Source organism: Sarcophilus harrisii, chromosome 4 (assembly GCF_902635505.1).
Source record: "Sarcophilus harrisii chromosome 4, mSarHar1.11, whole genome shotgun sequence".
NCBI lineage: Eukaryota > Metazoa > Chordata > Mammalia > Dasyuromorphia > Dasyuridae > Sarcophilus > Sarcophilus harrisii.
In genome coordinates, this window is record NC_045429.1 from 146,402,428 (window position 1) to 146,424,994 (window position 22,567).

A 22,567-nucleotide genomic window follows, 5' to 3' on the forward strand; every position below is an offset into this window, starting at 1 on the left:
AAAAATATGTTTCTGGCAATGAATAAAATGCTGGATCTGTAATCAGTAAGAATTGTTTTCAAATCCTGTCTGAAATATTTGTTTGGTGTGTGTTTCTAGGCAAGTCATTTAACCTTTTCATGTCTCAATGTCCTCATATGTAGAGCATCTAGCCTGCAGAGTTATTGTGAGGATAAAGTAATAATAGCTAACATTTATGTAGAACTTACATTTTTCCTAAATAGTATTTTATTTTCCAAATATATGTAGACATAGTTTTCAACATTCATTTTTGTAAGGTTTTGAATTCCAAATTTTCCCCCTTTCCCTTATCTTTCTCCTCCCTAAGAGAACAAGCAGTTTGATATAGGTTATATGATTTTATTATTTTAATTTTCAACATTTTTAAATTTTTAAATTTTAAACATCTTTCAATATTTGTCATGATGTGAAAGAGAAATTAGAACAAAAGGAAAAAAACACAAGAAAAAAAAAGCAAACAAATGGGAAAAAAGTTGAAGATAGTATGCTTTGATATGCATTCAGTCTCCACAGTTCTCTCTCTGGATATGAACAACATTTTCCATCTTAAGTATATTCGAATTGTCTTGGATCATTGTGTTGTTGAGAAGAGTGAAAGTAATCATAATTGATTATCACATAATCTTGCTGTTACTGTGTACAATGTTCTCTTGGTTCTGCTCACTTCATTCAGAATCAGTTCATACAAGACTTTTCTAAAGTCAGTCTGTTCATCATTTCTTCCAGAACATGAATACTTCATTGTACTCATATATCACATCTTATTTAGCTATTCCCCAACTGATAAGACCTCCACCCAATTTCCAATTCTTTGCCACTACAACATGAATTACCACAAACAGTTTTGCATGTGTGGGTCCTTTTCCCTCTTTTATGATCTCTTTGGGATAGAAATCCAGTAAATGACATTGCAGGAATGAAAGTTTATGCACCGTTTTATAGTACTTTGGGTATAGTTCAACATTATAACACTTTACTATGTGCTATGTACTATGCTAAACATTTTACAATTATGACCTTATTTGTTCCTCACAAAAACCTTGGAAGACAGGTGTTATGATTATTCTCATTTTACAGATGAAGAAGCTGAAACAGAGGTTAAATGATTTGCCCAGAATCATACTCCAAGTAAATATTTGAGGCTGGATTTGAACTCAGGGCTTCCTGATTCCAGTTCCAGCATATTTCCACTATACCACCAAGATACCCCCAAATGGTTACTATTCCCTTAATATTAGTGGTGATGAGAATGATGATGATGATGACAACAACTACTATTATGGTGATTAATATCTCAGATCAATGACTTAAAAAAAAGTACAGATGACATAGTTGTAAAATTTGCAGTAATTGAGAATTAAGAGGGATTATTCCCACATTTGACGATAGAGTTGGAAACAAAAAGATGTTCATAGCATATATTGTGGCCAAAAAAATAACAAAATAAAATTTAATAAAATATATATGAAGCTTTATTTTCAGGTTCAAAAAGTAAATTTTAGAAACATAAAGTGGGCGAGAGAACAGTTGGGGAAAAAAGATTTCAGAGTTTTTTAGTGAACTGCATGTTATCCAAAACTACTAAAGTAATCTTAGAGCGTATATAGACAGACATAGTATCTAGTTTTATGGAGACAATGAACTCTGAACTTATTGGGTCAGTTGGAATCTTGTGTTCATTTCTGTACACCACAATTGAGGCAAAAGGGCATTTATAATTGGAAAAAGTCCAGAGAATGGCAACTTAGGGTCTTTAGATTGATGACAACTTGAATGAAATTAGGGTCTATGGAGCAGCAAAAAGAAAACTTTGGGAATCATGCTAGCTATCTACAAATAATTAAAGTTCTATCACATGGAAGAGAAATGACATTGTTTTTCATGGTATCAGAATCAGAGCTAGGAGTGATGGTTGACTTAAAGAGAAATAGATTTAAATTTGCTGTACAGATATATTTTCTAAAAATTAGAGTTATCTCTAGTTTAATTAGGACTATTCAAGGACATGTATTTACCTTACTAGAAAGTCTTTCTTTTCTTTTTTAAATTTAAAACTAGATACAAAATGAGAAAGAAAAACAGAAAAAGAAAAGGAAAAATGAAAAAAAAAAAAAAAACCTCAAAACATTGTCATATGCCCAGCAGAACCACAGGGAAGATTCAAAATATGTAGCAAAAGATTTCCATTTAAAGAAAACACATATAATAATAGATTATATATGCTTAACTGTCCCTTTTTCCTTTGCTCCTTTGTTATCAGGACCCAAACAATAACCAAATAGGGACTGAGTCAGATTGAATGTAAAAGCAATCATTTTTGCTTTGGCCAGAAACCCTGAGGATCTTCGTCACCCATATTTATTTATATATTTATGGATTTAGGGTTGGTTTGTGTAATGGGCTGAGGTTTGAGTTGATGCACTGAGGTCCCAAGTACGTGAGGCTAAATAGTCATTGGGCTATACTCTATTAATATACATGATTGGATAAAGAATAGTCCCTGCCCACTCTCCGTGCAAGTCCTGATGTGTTGTAGAGGAAATGACGATTTTGGTGGGTGGAGGCAGAGAGAGAGACAGGAAGAGAAGCTGGGAGAGATTGGGCCTGGGTTCCATGCTAGCAGCTGCTGGTCATGTGGCTTCTGGTCTAGCTAGCTTCTTGACTCAGCTACACACATTGCTATTGCCCATTCTCTTCCACCTCCGATCTTTCTTCACTGAGAATAAAGACTGACGATTTTCCCCTAACCTGAATTCCTGACTCCAGCTGATTTTAAAATATCCAGTCTTCACAGGTTTGTTGGGTTTTCTTAGGGGGAAAGAGAGATTAGATGAAAGAGGAGTTTCTTTGTCTCAATTGCTATTAATTACTGAATAAGAGCAACCTCAGTTCCATTTCATCTAGGACCATCTCCAGTCATCCTGATCTATATCTGGCCTTTGGACCTAGATGGCTTTGGAAGAGAAAGTGAGGCAGGTGCCCTTGTCCAGCCCTCCTTCACTTAAATCCAATTCATTTACATGTCATAGTATCACTTCCCAGATGTCATAGTTCTTTTAAAGAACAAAGGACTAACAACAGCTCCCTTATAGATTATTCTTTTATTCTCTTAGGTGCACTGTTTACTTCATGTTTTTCTCCTTATATTCTCCCTACTTCCCCCAAGCTGGCTATAGTTAAGCACAGGTATATTCATGTGTGTGTATGTGTATATATATATATATATATATATATATATATATTCATACCCACACCCACAACATATAGATATAGATATAGATATAGATATAGATATAGATATAGATATCTATATATATATATACATATTACACACAAATATACATATGCATTTACACATATGTAGATATGCATCTAAAATAATATTAATATGGTTGTCATGTAAAATTCTCTCTCCATTGAATCTTTAAGTTTTACTTTGATTACTAGTCCTACTTATTTTTTCCTAATGAATTGTATTACTGATCCTTGTTTAAAAGTTTGTATATATCTCTTATTTCGTATTCCTGCTAACTGTTTTACTTTAATTCTTAACTAGCCTTGCTATTATTTAACCTTCCCCCATCCATGGATCCATCCCTTATCTTTTTTTCCCCCTGCTGAGAGGGAGTACCAAGGTCACCTCAACCTTTGATGTACAATAAGTTTTCTGTCACATTGCAGAAATGCCCTGGTTGAGCAAGGAGGATTGATTTGTGATTGTGGGAGCAAGTTTAAGCTGAAGGTCACAGCCAGTGGCTATGTAAACAGTGATGCCTGAATAGGGCCTCTTGCCTGTGAGTGAGTTGTTAGATTGCTGGATTGGCTCTCCTCCCATTGTCAGATACCATGCATATGCAAAGCTCTTGAGCTGCTTCTCTGAAGGTGATTGGGTATTGTCTACTGTTCCTGCAGTGATCAGGCTTGCAAAAATGTATATCAACAAAGCTGTATGGCATTATAACCTGGACCTCTTTTCACACTCTATGAATCTCCTGCCTCATTCATCTTGCCTCTGAGATCAAAGGGCTCATATGCCATGAGTTCTTAAAAGATGGCTACAACTGGTTCCTGGGAACAGGACCAGAAACTTGAAGGGTGCCAGAGCGACCACTTCATGGTCAAGCACTGCTATGTAGTCAAGACAACCTCTACAAGGACTCTGGAGGGAAAGCCCGCCAAACTGTGCTGTTTCTGGACCTGACAGAGTGTGGTGGAGATGGTTAACTAACCTAAGGGGGAAGAAAAACAGGGCACCCTACTCCCTTCATACAAAGAAGCATATATCAGGACTATATATAAATGTATAAAAGAGCAGGGGTGCACAGTTCAATTAGGAGACATCAGGAAATTCCTGGATATTGCTTACAAAGTTTCTCCATGGTTACCTGTGAAGGGCTGTTATAATTGTGATAGATGGATTGTTTTTGGTATACAGCTCACCACTTATGATAAGCAATGCCCAGGAGAAATAAAAAGCCATTTTACAATATATTATCTCATTAAACAAAGTCTGAAATCAGAACCAGAAAAGGAGGTCTGGAAATTTGTAGTTGGAGCACAGACTGGCCTATTTTTAGCAGTAGATGTCCCTCTCCTGAGCCTGAGCAGGATGATTTTGAATGGCCTCCTCCTCCTCCTCCACCACTTTCAGCCCTATCCTATTTTTGTGTCTATCTGGACCTACAGCCTTTCAAAGGCTCTCCTAAGGGAAAAAATGAAATAAGAACTGAGGAAAAGCAGGATCAAAAATATAAAACAAAGACCACAGTGACACTTAGTGAACAAAAATCAAAAGGTAATCAGTTATATTCTTAATCTTCATTTCAAAAAGTTTTGTGGCTGGCTAGAGATCAAGGAAAAGACACGGAAGGGTGGAAAGCAACATATCCTGTTATAAGGAGGATAACCCTTTTAACCTAGAGCAGAGAAGACACAGGCATGAACCACTTCCCTTTAAAGTTCTAACCCAGCTGAAGGACTCAGTTCATAAGTATGGGCCCATAGCACCTTTTGTTATGTTACAACTTGAAACAATGCCACAGGCAATTTTGTGCCCCAATGACTGGAAAGCAGTTGACAGGCAGTGTTGACTCTAGGCCAGGTAGTGTTCAGGATGACGGAATTTTTAGAACAGACTCGGCTGATTGCCACTCAGGTTGCTCCAGGAGCAAGCATGAAGTTATATTTTGAGCAACTTAGTGGCATTGGGGCTCATGAAGACACTGGAGATCAAATTCATTTTACTGAAGAGACATATCTCTGAATATCCCAATGTGCCAGAACTGCATGGAATAGATTTCCTATAGAAAAGGGTGAAAAGAAAAGCTTTATCTAAATAACACAAAAAACTGGGGAGTCCTTCACTGGTTTTATTGCTTCATTACAGGATGCTATAGCTAAGGTCATGGGAAATGTAGGAGGTGTAGATAGGATATTAAAGGCTTTATAACAGAAGAACTGTAATGCAAATTGTTGCAGAGCAATGATTATTACTGCCTACCCCCTCAAGCTATTTGTGAAGTACCCATTCAACAGTATCAAAGAGGAAAACAATTAAAAATCCTTGTTATAAATCCTCTACTACCCTGGTATTCATTAGCTATCCCAGTTATACAAATATATGAGGAAGTGGCTGTGTCTGTAACTATGATTAACACTGACAATATTGAAACACATCTTAACAAGGCACAACGTATAGCTCAAGGAATAATCATTCCATCTGAACTTACAGTTAAAACAGAAGATAATAATTGTGAATTAACCGCACAGATGGATCCAAATTCAAAGGCCATTGTACAAAGATATTTCATAAAGGCTATCATACTCACTTGTCCAATACTGACCCTTACTTTGAATAACCAACAGTTTGAAGGATTAATTGACACTGGAGCTGACAGGACTGTGGTGGCTACTTCTCAAGTAGCCTTTGGTAGCCTATGACTTCAGCTGACAATAGAGTGGCAGAGGTAGGAGGCAATAAGGAGGCTTTGATGTCCGCTGAACTGGTAAATTGTTAAAAAGATGGAAAGACAGGAACCATTTTTCCTTTAGTAATAGATGACTTACATATTAACTTATGGGGTAGAGATATATTACATTGATTAGGGATAAAAATCACCACAGATTTTAGGGGGGTGGGGTCATTGCTGCTTCCACCACTCCAAAAATGACTTGGACTACCAACATACTGGTATGGGTGGAGCAATAGCCTCTGTCCAAACAGAAAACAGCTGCTCTACATTAATTAGTACAAGAAGAAATAGAATTAGGACACATTGAGAAAACAAACAGCCCATGGAACTCCCCTGTATTTATTATAAAGAAAAAATCTGATAAATGGAGAATATTAACAGATTTTGAGACAAGTAAACTCAGTTTTGAAAGACATGGGTTCTTTATAGGAAGGTTTGTCATCCCCAAACATGATCCCCAGGGAATGCACCCTTATGGATAACAGACATTAAGGATTGCTTTTACTCTTACCCTCTTCACTTGAGGACAGGGATAATTTGCTTTCTCAGTACCAACATATAATTTTCAAGGACCTGTGAGGAGATTCAGTGAAAGGTATTGCCACAAGATATGAAAAACAGCCCTAGTCAATGGCATGTTGATAAAACTATTAGCAAGACAAGGAAACATTACCCTGATGCAGTCATCCTCCAATACATGGATGATATTTTGGCTGGTTGTTCACAGCCTGAGGATTTGGAGATGTTACAAATGACAGAAAGAAAATTAAAACATTTAAGTTTTACCCTCACATACCTCAAAAATATTAAAACAGTTCTTATAGGAAGTCTCTATGCATCACATTTTTGGGATTCCTTACAACCCTACAGAATAGGCCATTGTAGAAGGAGCTAATCAGACCCTCAAGAGAGTTATCAAAAAACAAAAACACTGAGATGGAGGTAGAGTAAACTCAGAAAGATATAAAGCAGTGTACACAATTCAAATGATTTAATTCCATTTATGAAATACTCTCTAGTGAACATAGAGAATCACTAAAGACAATACCTCATCTTCATTAAGAAGGTCCCCTAAGAACGAGACCATGGTAATGAAAAAGGGAACTGAAGAATGGGGGAGACTCTATAGGGTTCTAATATGGGGCCAGGATACACTTGCATCTCCACAGGAGAAAACCTTCAGCAGTGGATCCCCACCAGACATCTCAAAGTTGTCCATAGAATTGAAGAGGAAAAGGAGGAAGAGATGACTGTCCAAAAGGAGATGTGCCCCCAAGATGCTATATATATATATATGTATATATCTGGGTTTGTGTTACACACAATCAGAACTGGTAACAGAGGCCAGAAGGTGGGCTGGACCCATCATGGCCTAGAATTGTCTCATGGTGGGTGGGGTATCATGTGACACATGCTGGACATGCAGGAGATGCCCTGTCATAGTGACACCCTTATCTGTGGGGAGGGTTACAGCAGTATGTCTAATAATATATCATCAGGATGGCTCTTACAAGCCTCCATGGGGTACATTCTTGTCACTCAAGAATTGGGCTAGCAGTTTGGCACATGGAAAAACATCTTGGGCCCTGGTTTTTGGGCAAATGGCATGAGAATTGGATACCAATTTTATACTAAAGCCTGTCTGGGAGGAAAATATGCATTTATGTGGGGAGATTCTAACTGTTACCAAAGAAACATTACATTTTTACAATGTTACTTGTTGGAATTGTATACTGAAATTGAAAATCAGACTGTATTTGTGATTACTAGAGTCCATGTATCAATGCTTTCTGTTAAAAGTGAGAAACAGACCTTAATTCCATAACAAAAAAGAGAAGTATCATTGGAAATAGGAGCAGAAGTAGAGTTATTGAAATTCCAGGCTCAATTATAATGTGAATCCAGATAAAACTGTAGAAAAAAATCAAACATTAGTTTGATAACACCTCTTTCATTGAGGTTAAAATTATAATCATGGATTGACGTGTATGTTGTTATGTTGTTACTGCTTTATTGTTTCCCTGTAATCTTTAAAAGATCTTTCTCCACCATTATTTCAGAGGTTACAGCTCAAGAAAGGACTTTTTATCTAAAAAAATAAAAAGGGGAATTGCTAGGGTATGGGACTTTGCTAAGAGGGAGTACCAAGACCACTTCAACCTTTGCTGCACAATAAGTTTTCTGCCACATTGCAGAAATGCCCTTATTGAGCAAGGAGTATTGATTTGTGATTATGAGATCGAGTGTAAGCCAGGGGTCATAACCAGTGGCTATGTAAACAAAGATGCCTGAACAGGGTCTCTCTCCTATGAGTGACTTGCCAGATTGCTGGATTGGCTCTCCTCCCATTAGCAGATACTATACATATGCAAAGCCCATGAGCTGCTTCTCTGAATGGTGAAGGAGGATTGCCTACCTTTCCCACTGATTATGCTTGCAAAAATGTATATCAACAAGGTTTAAGGCATAATAAACTGGAGCTCTTTTCACACTCTATGAGTCTCCTGCCTCATTCATCTCGCCTCTGAGATCAAAGGGCTCATATGCTATGAGCTCTTTTTTTTATTATAGTTTTTTATTTACAAGATATATGCATGGGTAATTTTTCAGCATTGACAGTTGCAAATCCTTTTGTTCCAACTTTTCTCCTCCTTCCCCCACCCTTTCCCCCAGATGGCAGGGTGACCAATACGTGTTAAATATATTAAAGTATAAGTTAAATACAATATAAGTATACATGTCCAAACAGTTATTTTGCTGTATAAAAAGAGTCAGACTTTGAAATAGTGTACAATTAGCCTGTGAAGGAAATGAAAAATGCAAGCGGGCAAAAACATAGGGAGTGGAAATGCTATGTAGTGGTTCACACTCAATTCCCATAGTTCTTTCACTAGATGTAGCTGATTCTCTTCATTATTGAACAAATAGAACTGATTTGGTTCATCTCATTGTTGAAGAGCCATGTCCATCAGAATTGATCCTCATATAGTATTGTTATTGAAGTATATAATGATCTCCTTGTCCTGCTCATTTCACTCAGCATCAGTTCATGTAAGTCTCTCCAAGACTCTTTGTATTTATCCTGATGGTCATTTCTTACAGAATAATAATATTCCATAATATTCATACACTACAACCTATTCAGCCATTCTTCAATTGATGGACATCCATTCAATTTCCAGTTTGTGGCCACTACAAAAAAAGCTACCATAAACATTTTTGCACATGTGGGTCCCTTTCCCTTCTTTAAGATCTCTTTGGGATATAAGCCCAGTAGTAACATGCTGGATCAAAGGGTATGCACAGTTTGATAACTTTCTGAGCATAGTTCCAAATTGCTCTCCAGAATGGTTGTATTTGTTGACAATTCCACCAAAAATGCGTCAGTGTCCCAGTTTTCCCCCATCCCCTCCAACATTCACCATTATCTTTTCCTGTCATCCTAGCCAATCTGACAGGTATGTAGTGGTATCTCAGAGATGTCTTAATTTGCATTTCTCTGATTAATAATGATTTAGAGCATCTTTTTATATGCCTAGAAATAGTTTCTATTTCTTCATCTAAGAATTGTCTTTTCATATCCTTTGACCATTTATCAATTGGAGAATAGCTTGATTTCTTATAAAGTAGATTCTATTTTCTATATATTTTGGAAATGAGGCATTTATCAGAATCTTTGATGTAAAAGTGTTTTCCCAGTTTATTGCTTCCTTCTAATCTTGTCTGCACTAGTTTTGTTTGTACAAAAATTTTTATTTGATATAATCAAAATTTTCTACGTTGTAATCAATAATGATCTCAAGTTCTTCTTTGGTCAAAAACTCCTACCTCCTTCATAAGTCTGAGAGGGAAACTATCCTTTGTTCTTCTGATTCATTTATATATAATATAATGCCCAGATCATGAACCCATTTTGACTTTATCTTGGTGTATGGTGTTAAGTGTGGGTTAATGCCTAATTTCTGCCATACTAATTTCTAATTTTCCCAGCAGATTTTGTCAAACAGTGAATTCTTATCCCAAAAGCTGGGGTCTTTGGGTTTCTCAAACACTATATTAAAGTTATCGACTATTTTGTCCTGTGAACCTAACCTATTCCATTGATCAACTAGTCTATTTCTTAGCCAATACCAAATGATTTTGGTGACTGCTGCTTTATAATATAGTTTTAGATCAGGTACAGCTAGGCCACCTTCATTTGAATTTTTTTTTCATTAGTTCCCTTGAAAGTCTTGACCTTTTGTTCTTCCAGATGAATTTTGTAGTTATTTTTTCTAGGTCAGTAAAATAGTTTTTTGGGAGTTTGATTGGTATAGCACTAAATAAATAGATTAGTTTAGGTAGAATATTGTCATCTGTATTATATTCGCTCGACCTATTCAGTAGCACTTAATATTTCTCCAATTGGTTAAATCTCACTTTATTTTTGTGGAACGTGTTTTGTAGTTTTGCTCATATAGTTCCTGACTTTCCCTTAGCAGATAGATTCCCAAATATTTTATACTATTGGCAGTTACTCTAAATGGAATTTCTCTTTGTATCTTTGTTGGATTTTGTTAGTGATATATAAGAATGATGCTGATGATTTATGTGGGTTTATTTTGTATCCTGCAACTTCGCTGAAGTTGTGGATTATTTTTAACAGCTTTTTATGAGAATCTCTGGGGTTCTCTAAGTATATCACCATATCATCTGCAAAGAGTGATAATTTGGTTTTCTCATTACCTACTTTAATTCTTTAATCTCTTTTTCTTCTCTTATTGCCAAGGGTAGCAGTTCTAATACAATATTGAATAGTAATGGTGATAGTAGGCAATCTTGTTTCACTCCTGATTTTATTAGGAATGGTTCCAGTTTATCCCCATTACATATAATGCTTACTTACAATTTTAAATAGATGCTACTGACTATTTAAAGGAAAGGCCAATTCATTCCTATACTCTCTAGTATTTTTAATAGGAATGGATGTTGGATTTTATCAAATGCTTTTTCTGCATCTATTGAAATGATCATATGGTTTTTGTTAATTTGGTTATTGATATAGTCAATTATGCTAATAGTTTTCCTAATATTGAACCAGCCCTGCATTCCTGGTATAAATTCTACTTGGTTGTGGTATATTATCCTGGGCATGATTTTCTGTAATCTTTTTTGCTAATATTTCACTTAAGATTTTGCATCAATATTCATTAGGGAGATTGGTCTAAAATTTTCTTTCTCTGTTTTTAACCTACCTAGTTTAGATATCAGTACCATGTCTGTGTCATAAAAGGAATTTGGTAGGAATCCTTCCTTCCCTATTTTTTCAAATAGTTTATATAACATTGGAGTTAATTGTTCTTTCAGTGTTTGGTAAAATTCACATGTAAATCCATCTGGTCCTGGGGATTTTTTCTTAGGGAGTTGATTAATAGCTTGTTCTATTTCTTTTTCTGAAATGGGACTATTTAAGCAGTTATTTCCTCCTCTGTTAATCTGGGTAGTCTGTATTTCTGAAGGTAGTCATCTATTCACTTAGGTTATCAAATTTATTGTCTTAAAGTTGGGCAAAGTAACTTCTAATTCTTGCTCTAATTTTTCTTCATTGGTGGAGAGTTCTCCCTTTTCATTTTTAAAACTAACAATTTGATTTTCCTCTTTGCTTTTTCTAATCAAATTTACCAAAGGTTTATCTATTTTGTTGTTTTTTTTCATAAAACCAACTCTTACATTTATTTATTAATTCAAGTTTTTTTTTTTAACTTTCAATTTCATTAACTTCTCTTTTTATTTTAAAATTTCAAGTTCTAGCTTTTTGAGTGGCAAGCACAATTCATTGATCTTCTCTTTCTCTATTTTATTCAAGTAAGCCTCTCGAGATATAAAATTTCCCCTTATTACTGCTTTGGCTGCATCCCACTAATTTTGGTATGTTGTCTCATTGTTGTCATTCTCTTGGGTGAAATTATTAATTGTGTCTATGATTTGCTGTTTCACCCATTCATACTTTAGGATGAGATTATTTAGGTTCCAATTACTTTTTGGTCTATTTACCCCTAGCTTTTTGTTGAATGTAGTTTTTATTGGATCGTGATCTGAAAAGAATGCATTTATTGTTTTTGCCTTTCTGCATTTAATTTTGAGGTCTTTATGTCCTAATACAAGGTCAATTTTTGTATAGGTTTCATGAACTGCTGAGAAGAAAGTGTACTCCTTTCTGTCTCCATTCAGTTTTCTTCCAAGATCTAGCATACCTAACTTTTCTAATATTCTATTTACCTCTTTAACTTCTTTCTTATTTGTTTTGTGGTTTGATTTATCTAATTCTGAGAGTGTAAGGTTGAGATCTCCCACTATTATAGTTTTGCTGTCTATTTCTTCTTGTAACTCTCTTAACTTCTCCTTTAGGAATTTAGATGCTATACCACTTGGTGCATATATGTTTAGTATTGATATTTCTTCATTGTCTAAGCTATCCTTTAGCAAGATATAGTTTCCTTCATTATCTCTTTTAATTAGATCAAGTTTTGAGATCTGGATGGCTACTCCTACTATTTTTTACTTCACCTGAAATATAATAGTTTCTGCTCCAGCCTTTCCTTTACTCTGTATGTATCACCTTGCTTTAAATGTGTTTCCTGAAAACAACATATTGTAGGAGACTGGCTTTTGGTCTAGTCTGCTATCTGCCTCCACTTTATTGGAGAGTTCATACCATTCACATTGTGGTTAAAACTACAGAATTAGTAGTCTTACTACTGCCATCTTATTTTCCCCAGATTATACTTTTTTCCCCCTTTCCCCCCTTACTCCCTTCCCCAGTATTAAATTTATGAACACTACCTACCTCACACAGCTCTCACGCTTTAGAATCCCTTCCACCCCCTTTGAGTCCTTTCCCCTTTTTATACCTTTCCTAACTTATTTTTTCTGTATTCCCTTCTATTTAGGATACTCTTTTCCTTTTCCCCTTTCCTCTCCCACTTTTTAATGAGGTGAAAGAAGTTTCTCTGTAAATCAAATATGTCCAGTATTTTCTCTTTGAGCCAAATCTGATGAGTAAGATTCACACAATGTTCCTCCTCCTCCTTAATTCCCTCAGACATGATGTTTCCTTTGCCTCTTTGAGGGAATTTCCCTCTTTTTATCTCCCCTCTTCCTTTTTTCTGATACAAGTCCCTTTCCACTTCTACTTCTCTTTTTTTAATATTATAACAGTAAAATCAAATTATACATGTGCTCTTTATGTAAGGCCGTAACAGAAATACAGTTCTCAAAAGTTCTTTTTTTTTATGCTTCTCTTGTGTCCTATATTTGGAGATCAAATTTTTTGTTTACCTCTGGTTTTTCATTAGGAATAAATGGAATTCACCTGTTTCATTGAATGTCCATCTTCTTCTCTGGAAGAAGATGCGCAGTTTAGCTGGGTAGTTTATTTTTGGCTGCATTCTAAGTTCTTTTGCCTTTTGGAATATCAGATTCCAGGCTCTTCAATCCTTTAATGCGGAAGCTGCTAGATCCTGAATGAACCTTATTGTGACTCCTTGGTATCTGAATTTTTTTTCTGGCTGCTTGTAAAATTTTTTCCTTAGTCTGATACTTCTGAAATTTAGCCACAATATTTCTGGGAGTTTTTCTTCTGGGGTCTCTTTCAATAGTTGTTCGATGAATTCTTTTAATGCCTATTTTATCTTCTGATTCTATTATATCTGGGCAGTTCTCTTTGATGATTTCCTGTAAAATAGTGTCTAGGCTCTTTTTTTCATCATAATTTTCAGGAAGTCTAAAAATCTTCAGACTATCTCTCCTAGATCTATTTTCCAGGTCTCTTGTTTTCCAAGTAGATATTTAACTTTTTTCCCCCTAATTTTTCTTTTCTTTTCTTTTCTTTTTCTTTTTTGGTTTTGCTTGACTGATTCTTGATGTCTCAGCAAATCGTTCATTTCTATTTGTTCAGTCTGATTTATAATGAGTTATTTTATTCATTAGGTTTTTCTTTTACTTCTTTTTGTATATGTCCAATTGAGTTTTTAAATGAGTTGTTTTGCTCTATGGAATTTTTTTCCATTTCACTAATTTTTTTTTAATGAGTTATTTTTTTCCCAATTCACAAATCCCACTTTCCTGAGAGTTCTTTATCTTTTCCAATCCACAAATCCTACTTTCCTGGGAGTTTTTTTATCTTTTCCAATTCACAAATTCTGTTTCCCTAGGAGTTCTTTAGCTTTTTCATTTCACATTTCAGGAAGTTGTTTTCTTTTTCCACTTTATCAAATCTTTCTTTTAATGAATTATATGCCTTTTCCATACTTTCTTGCAGAGCTTCTCTTTTCCTTTCCCCCTTTTTCTTCTAGCTTTAATTCACAAATTCTGTTTCCCTAGGAGTTCTTTAGCTTTTTCATTTCACATTTCAGGAAGTTGTTTTCTTTTTCCACTTTATCAAATCTTTCTTTTAATGAATTATATGCCTTTTACATACTTTCTTGCAGAGCTTCTCTTTTCCTTTCCCCCTTTTTCTTCTAGCTTTTTTTTTTTTAAAGATCTTTTCTAATTTCTTCTAGGAGAGCCTTGTGTGATGGGGACCAGGTTATATCCCTCTTTGGGGTTTTTGTCTGGAGATTGTCTGCTATTTGTCTACTCAGGATTGGAAATCTGCTCTTTTTCTGTATAGAAGCTATCTATAGTTAGAGTTTGCTTGGCTTTTTTACTCATTTTTTAAAAAAGCCCTTGGGGTCTGCCTTCAGGGAAGGAGGTTCTCAGCTTCCTCTACAGAACAGGGACAGATGGACAGTAGCTGTCCTGCAAATGGGCTGCAAAGAGTGGCCACACTGCTGTGGCCCTGGGATATGTGTGACTGCCCTGGGATAAGCAGCCAAGCCGCAGAACAGTAGCTGCCCTCTGACTAGTGGCTAAGCAGCAGAAGTGTCACTGTCACTGCCCTGGGCAGAGCCCCATGCTGTGGCATGTGGCTGGCCAGCTGCACTGGGGTCATGCTGAGTCACCCCCAGAGTTAGGTGGGTGTAGCCAGATCCTGTTAAACTCTGGGGTTTTGGGGTACAATCTACCTTTGGCATTTGTATAACTTTTCTGCTGATCTCATGCTTTGCAATCAAAGCAGAGCAGACAGCCTGTGGTAGAATCCTCCCTGCAAATTCTCCACCCATGGAGACTGTACCCTGCCCCTAGTCTGCTCAGCATGGGCTAGACTCCGTGGTCTGCCTCCCTGCCTATGCTGGCCTCCTCCCATTCAATCAAGACAAACCTTTTCTGGTGATTGTCCAAGTTATTTTCAGCTGATAATTTGTTGTACTCTCAGTATTTGTGGATTCTGCTAGTCAAACACTATTTCTGAGGGTGAATTAGGTAATTAGTAAGTTAGGATAGAAGGGAGCTCAGAATGAAATGTGTGTTCTCTCCACCATTTTGGATCTGGCCCCTGTATAAAACTGAAATTAAATTTTTTATGCTGGCTCTTATATATTAAAAGTTTCTATCCAATTCAGATTTAGTTGAGGCATAGTCCTGAAAATCTGCAAATTCAATGAACATCCATTTTTTCTTTCAATATAATAAGTAGTTTTATTGAATAGAATATTTTTAGCCATAGAACTAATTATTTTGATTGATGATATATACTATTCCAGGACCTAGGATCTTTTATTTTAGCTGCTGATAAAACCTGTACAATGCTAATTATCATTCCAAAATATGTGAATTGAATTTTTTTTGTTTCTTGCAGAATTTTCTCTTTCATAGGGAAGTTTCAAAATATAGCAATAATATTTCTATGTATTTTCCATGTTATATTTCTTTGAGATGGTAATAGGTGGAATTTTTTATTTCTACTTTCTCCACATATTCTATCACTCCAGAATAATTCTTGCATTATTTTGTAAAGGTTTGTTTGTTTTGTTTTGTTTTTGTTTTTTTATTTTGGTCACAGCTTTCAGGTAGTCAAATTATTCTTATGTTTTCTTGATCTGTTTTCAAGATATGTTGGGGTTTTTTTTTAATAAGAAGTTTCACATTCACTTCTATTTTTTTTCATTCTTTATGTGTTTTCGCTATTTCTTGGTCTCTTACTTGTTCACTGGCTTTCTCTTGCCCAATTCTAATTTTCAAAGAATTTTCTTCTTTAAAACTCTGTAAGTCCTCTTCTAGTTGATTAATTTTTTTTTTCATAATCTTGTTTTCTTTGGATGGTTCTTATTTTTTTTTTTTTGTTTTTCCTTGGTCTCTCTCATTTGATTTTTGAAGTCTCTTTAGAATTCTTCTATAAATTCTTTTTGGGCAGAGAGCCATTTAACATTACTATTTGGGATAAAAGAACTTTTTTTTTACTTCATTTTCCTCCTCTGAAGATGAACTCTTGTCTTCCATATTCCCAAAGTAAGTTTCAATGGTTTGGTTCTTCTTTGCCTGTTCTTTTTTTTTTTTTATGATAACTATTAGTTTAAGCACCTCTGATTTTGGGGTGGTAGGATTGTGCCTCTAGCTTCACTTCAGCTTTCTTCTCTGACCTGGAACCCCAAACTAAAAGCTCTCTTTTCTCCTTATAAGGCCCAGCAGCCAGTTGTGTCCTAGCTCCACTGCTACTTCACTCACTGGATGCTGGTTCCTTCTTGATCAGTATAACATCTCTGCAACATAGCTGAGCTTGGTGTTCCTGATCAGCAGATCTTCCCAGACTCAGATCCCCTATTCCCTACCCTTCAAGGAGATAAAAGTCCCTGTGGTTGTGGCTGAGGCCACTCCTGAATCCAGGTAGTCCAGGGGATCCTGCTTACTATTTTCATGGAGCTAGCCTGGAGGTGTTAAATCCTGGGAATAAGGACCCCTGTTTTGTCCCAACTCTTATTCATTTTTCACATGTTTATGTTGGCCCTGAGGTGTAATTTTGTTGTTTGTGGGAGAAATCTGGACAGCTTGGAATTTTTTTATCTACTTCACTACATTCCTAGAAATTCTTAGAGAGTTTTTAAATAAAAACTTGATGCCCGCTTGATAGCTAGCATATAGAAAGGGTTTTTTTGTAGGCTGAATTACATAATTTCTAAGACTTCTTTCAACACATGTTTAGTGAGCTTCCAAATAATTTGGTATAAAATCCCTCTATTTAGTTTTACTTATGGTGGGAAAGATAAGAAGGCAGTAGACTTCAAAAGGTTGGATATGATTGAAAAGACTGAACAACAACAATTCCAAATATACTCAGATAATTGATGATGTCAGTGCAAATGTAGAAAAAAGAAAAAGATAGGAAAAATATATACCAACCCATGGGTCAGTAAGAATGAATGAAATAGGCCAAAGACTTATAGAAGTTTCTCGATTTAAAAGAGTTGATAGGTTTTGGACATGGTGGTCCCAGATTTAAAAAATGAAGTAGTTTATATTTTGACAGGAAAATATTGGGTTTTGTATGATCTCTTAATCAGTTATTTGTGCTTATGTGATGATTACAAAAAATACAAAGAAGTGATGAATACAAAGATATACATGAACTGAGACAAAATGAAGCAATAAGAACCAAGAGAAAATAACAATATACACAAAAGCTGCAACACTGGAACTAGGAAAGAACAACCACAGACAAAAACAATCAAAAGTGAATGCTAAAAAAATTACAAAGATCAGATATGACTGAAATGAAGAGATTTGATAGGACACATCCAACTCACCCTTTTGTGGGAAGTTGGAGATTAACAGTTACTACACAGTAAATATGTTTTAAACTTTTGAACGCATCATTCAGTTGAACTGATTTTTTCCTCTTTAAAAATACTATTTTTAGAGGAATAGCTCTTTAAGAGGGAGAAGGAATATAATGTGAATAACTATAATGATGTTAAAAAACAGAAAATATCAATAAAAATTATTTTAAAAAAACTTTGTAAGACATCAGCTTAGGAAAATCATCGCAGTGGCATTTAATGATAAAAATGGAAAGATGAAAGCAAACAAAATAAACAATGGAAAAGTTTTGTAAGTTATAGTGAGCTGTTTTCAAGAGCAATGAAATAATCATAATCAATCCTAATACTTTAATCATATATTTTAGGGGTATATTTTAAAATATACTTTAGGGTAGTAAAAAGAAATCTCACTAAAGAGAACAAAGTGAACAAAAATCTTCCGGATAAGCATAACTGTAGAGAGAAAATTCATGTTGGAGATGATACAATTGTGAGGAAAGTGAAGTATTGTCATATAAGATAACCAAAAAAGAGAAAGACTATAAAAGTTGAAAAAAAAATCTCAGACAATTAATAATGGAAAAAGAAACTTAGATAACATGACATACTGACACACACACAAACACACACACACACACACACACATATATATATCATATAATAAACTTTTAGGTGGCATGAACTATAAAATCCATAAGAGTTCAGAGTTCGAAGAGATCATTGGATGAGAAAATTGAGGGAAGTCTTCACAGTGAATTTGGAAATTGATTGTGGCTAGTATTTGAAAAGACAAAGTGAAGAAATAAAGAGAAAAGAACATATTAACATGGGGCTGGGGCAGAAGAGAAGCATAATGCTAGAAATAATGCCATCTTCATGAGATCAGCCTAAGAGGAGTGAAGGAACTATATTTGGACACATATATAAGACCAAAAGAAAATTTATATGCCAAAAGTGGAAAAAGGCTGTAAAGAATCTTAAGAGCCAGGCAGAAGAATCTGGCCTTGAGATTTTGGAAGTTTGGGTGAGTTTATAATCTGAGTGTCATGAACAAAGGAATTACATGTGTCTTAGGAATATTTGTTCAGCAAGCAAGATGGATAATAGCAATGTTATACTGTCCATAGAGGGAACAATAGAAGACCAGTGTATTAAAAACATGGTGCCAGAAAGGAAAAGGAACAGATTCTGAAAAGGTTTGTATATATAAAATATGAAGACTGGAAGCAGTGAAGGAGGCAAAATAAAAGAGAATGCAGTGTCAAAGAAGACAAAGAAGGAAAGAATTTCGAGGTTATGTAAAATTATGGAAGAAAAAGAAGAGAGCTTAAAGTGACAGTACTTTATGGAATATAAGCAAAAGAAAAAAATATTCTATGCCCAATTTTTGCCAGATATTTAGCTATATGAAATATGAGGTATAATTTATTTGGAAGCCTCCAAACTACTTCATCACCCAATTTCTTGGGAACGTCATATTGCAGGATCCTGTGTGGAAAAGATAAACAATGAGATGAGTTTTTATCCATCCCAATATTGTATAAACAAAATTAAATCTGCCAAGGAAGGAAGATGTGAAAACAATGCAGTTTTGTTATTTATCACCTCAAATTTAGGTTCGGCATTAACTTTAGGGTTATTAATGTTCCAGAATTAATCAGCTAAAATGCAAAATAGGAAATGTACTTTGAAACTATGAAATAAGAGATACAGATGTAGAAGCCAATGCACAATTAGAAAAATGATTGCCAAACATGATTTCAGAAGACTGCTGATTAATTATATGAATATTTTCTTTATCTCACTACTCAGATGCCTTCTGCTGCTATTGCCTTTTCTTTCTTTCTTTTTTTTTAATAGCCTTTTATTTACAGGTTATATGCAGGGGTAACTTTACAGCATTAACAATTGCCAAACCTCTTGTTCCAATTTTTCACCTCTTACTCCCCACCCCCACCCCTAGATGGCAGGATGACCAGTAGATGTTAAATACATTAAAATATAAATTAGATACACAATAAGTATACATGACCAAAACGTTATTTTGCTGTACAAAAAGAATAAGACTCTGAAATATTGTACAATTAGCTTGTGAAGGAAATCAAAAATGCAGGTGGGCATAAATATAGGGATTGGGAATTCAATGTAATGGTTTTTAGTCATCACCCAGAGTTCTTTCTCTGGGCATAGCTGGTTCAGTTCATTACTGCTCCATTGGAAATGATTTGGTTGATCTCGTTGCTGAGGATGGCCAGGTCCATCAGAACTTGTCATCATATAGTATTGTTGTTGAAGTATATAATGATCTCCTGGTCCTGCTCATTTCACTCAGCATCAGTTCGTGTAAGTCTCTTCAGGCCTTTCTGATGCTATTGCCTTTTCACCATTATTTTACATGAAAAAGTATAACTTTTCTTTTCCTGGGTAATAAAGCATTCTACATGATGATCCCATTCCAACCCATCTTCTTCAACAGATTGTCTCCTATGTCATCCCCAGTTTCTCATCAATCTCTCCTTGTCTACTGGCTACTTACTTCCTATCTTTAAACATGTCCATGTCTTCTCATTCAAAAAAAATTCCTCCCTTGATCAATCCATCCTTGATAGCTATCATCTCATTAATTTTTCTTTTCTCATTTGGCCCACTGAGTAGAAATAAAGAGGGACAAGGGATTGTGGAAGTGTAATCCAAGGCTGAGATTTTGGCAAGGCAATAGGATAAAGGGTCAAGAGACTTCTCAAGCACAGTGTAGAGTTGAACTGATTCACCACTTGGGTCAAAATTGGGATGGGACAAGTATATACCAGAGCAAAGGTGATGGCCTGAGAAAGAACTGAGGGGAGAAGTAATTGGAGGTGGAGGTATGGGTGAAAAGGGTTTGATGTTGCAAAGAAAAAGGAAAGAGCTACAATGACAATAGATTATAATCAGAGAAAGAAATTTTGAAGTTCATGAAAATAGATGTGAAACACTTGTGGGTAATGGTAAGATCAAGGGTATGATTGCTTCTGTATGACTGAATAGATGGTAAGACCATCTGAGATACAGTGGAATATAAATCATGGGAAAAAATAAGAAGAGGAATTAGGAAGTTGGTATTTGAAGTGGTCTTAGTATATGGTAACCTTGAATAGCCCTCCCTCACTTAAATCCAATTCACTTGCATGCATGGCATCACTTTCCAGACGTCATGGTCTTCTTGGAAAAAATGAGAACAAACAACAACAGCCTTACTGTGGATCCAACTGAAACTGAGCTGGCCAGCTGGGCAACATAAACACTTTCTTTCTTCCTTTCTTTCCTTTCTTCTTTCTTTTCCCTTCTCTCTGTCCACATAGGGTATCATACCCTTACCCAGGAGTGTTCTGCCCAAAGGAATGTAAAGCTTGATCCCTAAAACCTCACAAGATATCTTACAGTTTATTGGCTAAATTTCCTTCTAGAGGACTATGCCTTAAAACTAAATCACTCTGACTCTCAATGACTGACCAACAATAGATCCCAGGTCAATCCATACTTGGTCATTGTTTGGGCTCACAGTAAATGTAAATAGTAATTGTTTCTATTTTGTCCAGAAATCTTGAAAGTCCCCTTATAGATTAATGTGTGTGTCTGTGTGAAAGAGAGAGACAGAAACAGAGAGACAGAGACAGACTAGGCAAAAGAGGCTATTCTCACCTTCATTTATTATGTAGCCCTTATCAATTCTAACTCAATGGTGAATCAGTTCAACTCTACACTGAGGTGATTTGAGACAATTCTAATAGACTTAGGATAAAAAATGCCATCCACATCCAAAGAGAGAACTATGGGGCTTGAATGTGGAGCAAAGCATAGTATTTTCACCTTTTTTGTTTGTTTTCTTTCTCATGATTTCTTTCTTCTTTTGGTCTGATCTTTCTTGCACAATATGGCAAATAAGGAAATAGGTTTAAAAGAACTGCATGTATTTAACCTATATCAGATTATTTGTTGTCTTGGGGAAGGTAAGGGAAGGAAGGGAAAAACTGAAACACAAAGTCTTACAAAAATGAATGTTGAACACTCTCTTTACATGTATTTGGAAAAATAAAATACTAATGAAAATTTGAAAAAAGAACAAAAAATAAACAATAACAAGTACACACACATATATGTTTTAGAAGGGGGGCACAGAGATATGTATCATTTATTAATTAGATATTAAAATCTTTGACAATTGATTGTCATTTGAGCCCCAGAGACATGAAAGTATATGGATATTATATTAAAAGTCATCACCATTAAAATTAATTTTTTCTTTCTGTAATTTAATCATGTAAAGATTCTCAATGAACAAAGTTTCTTTACCTGTGCAGATACAGACCTGTTATTCAACTCATAGTCTTAAAGAACTAGGGCACTGAAAGTTTAAGAGATGTGCCCATTGTCAAACATACAATGTGCAATTAAATTCAGTTCATTTGGCTCCAAGACTAAACTCTCCATCTACTATACTATGACATCTTTTCTATCAAACATACACTAAAGTCCTAGTCTAATACTTTAACACAGCTTTAATATGGGGTTTTAACCACTATATTAATGGAATACAAGCATTGTCAAGTCATGCTAAACAAGAAAGGCTCCTAACATGAACCTAACAATAAACTATATGGCTTTTATCTAAGAACCACTAAAATTAATTTTGGAGAGACTCGTCATTAGAAGGTTGGCCACAATGTGATGAAAATATTTTGATCAAATATTTCATAAATCCATTGAGTAAATTATTAAGGAATTACATGGTTTGTCATGGCAGGGAATTTGCTACACAGATACTACCACAATCAAGCATAAAAACTTCCCACTGCTCTGTGTCCCTGGAGAGTAGAAAGTTTAAGAGATAACATCTTAGATATCAGTTCTTTGCAAGAT

At 35.3% G+C, this 22,567-nt stretch overlaps 1 protein-coding gene across 5 annotated transcripts in view; it reads right to left on the reverse strand.

Moving 5' to 3' along the window:
- The window catches only part of ADGB (androglobin), a 240,026-nt gene that overhangs the window by 56,420 nt on the left and 161,039 nt on the right, over positions 1-22,567 (reverse strand). The window lies entirely within an intron of this gene.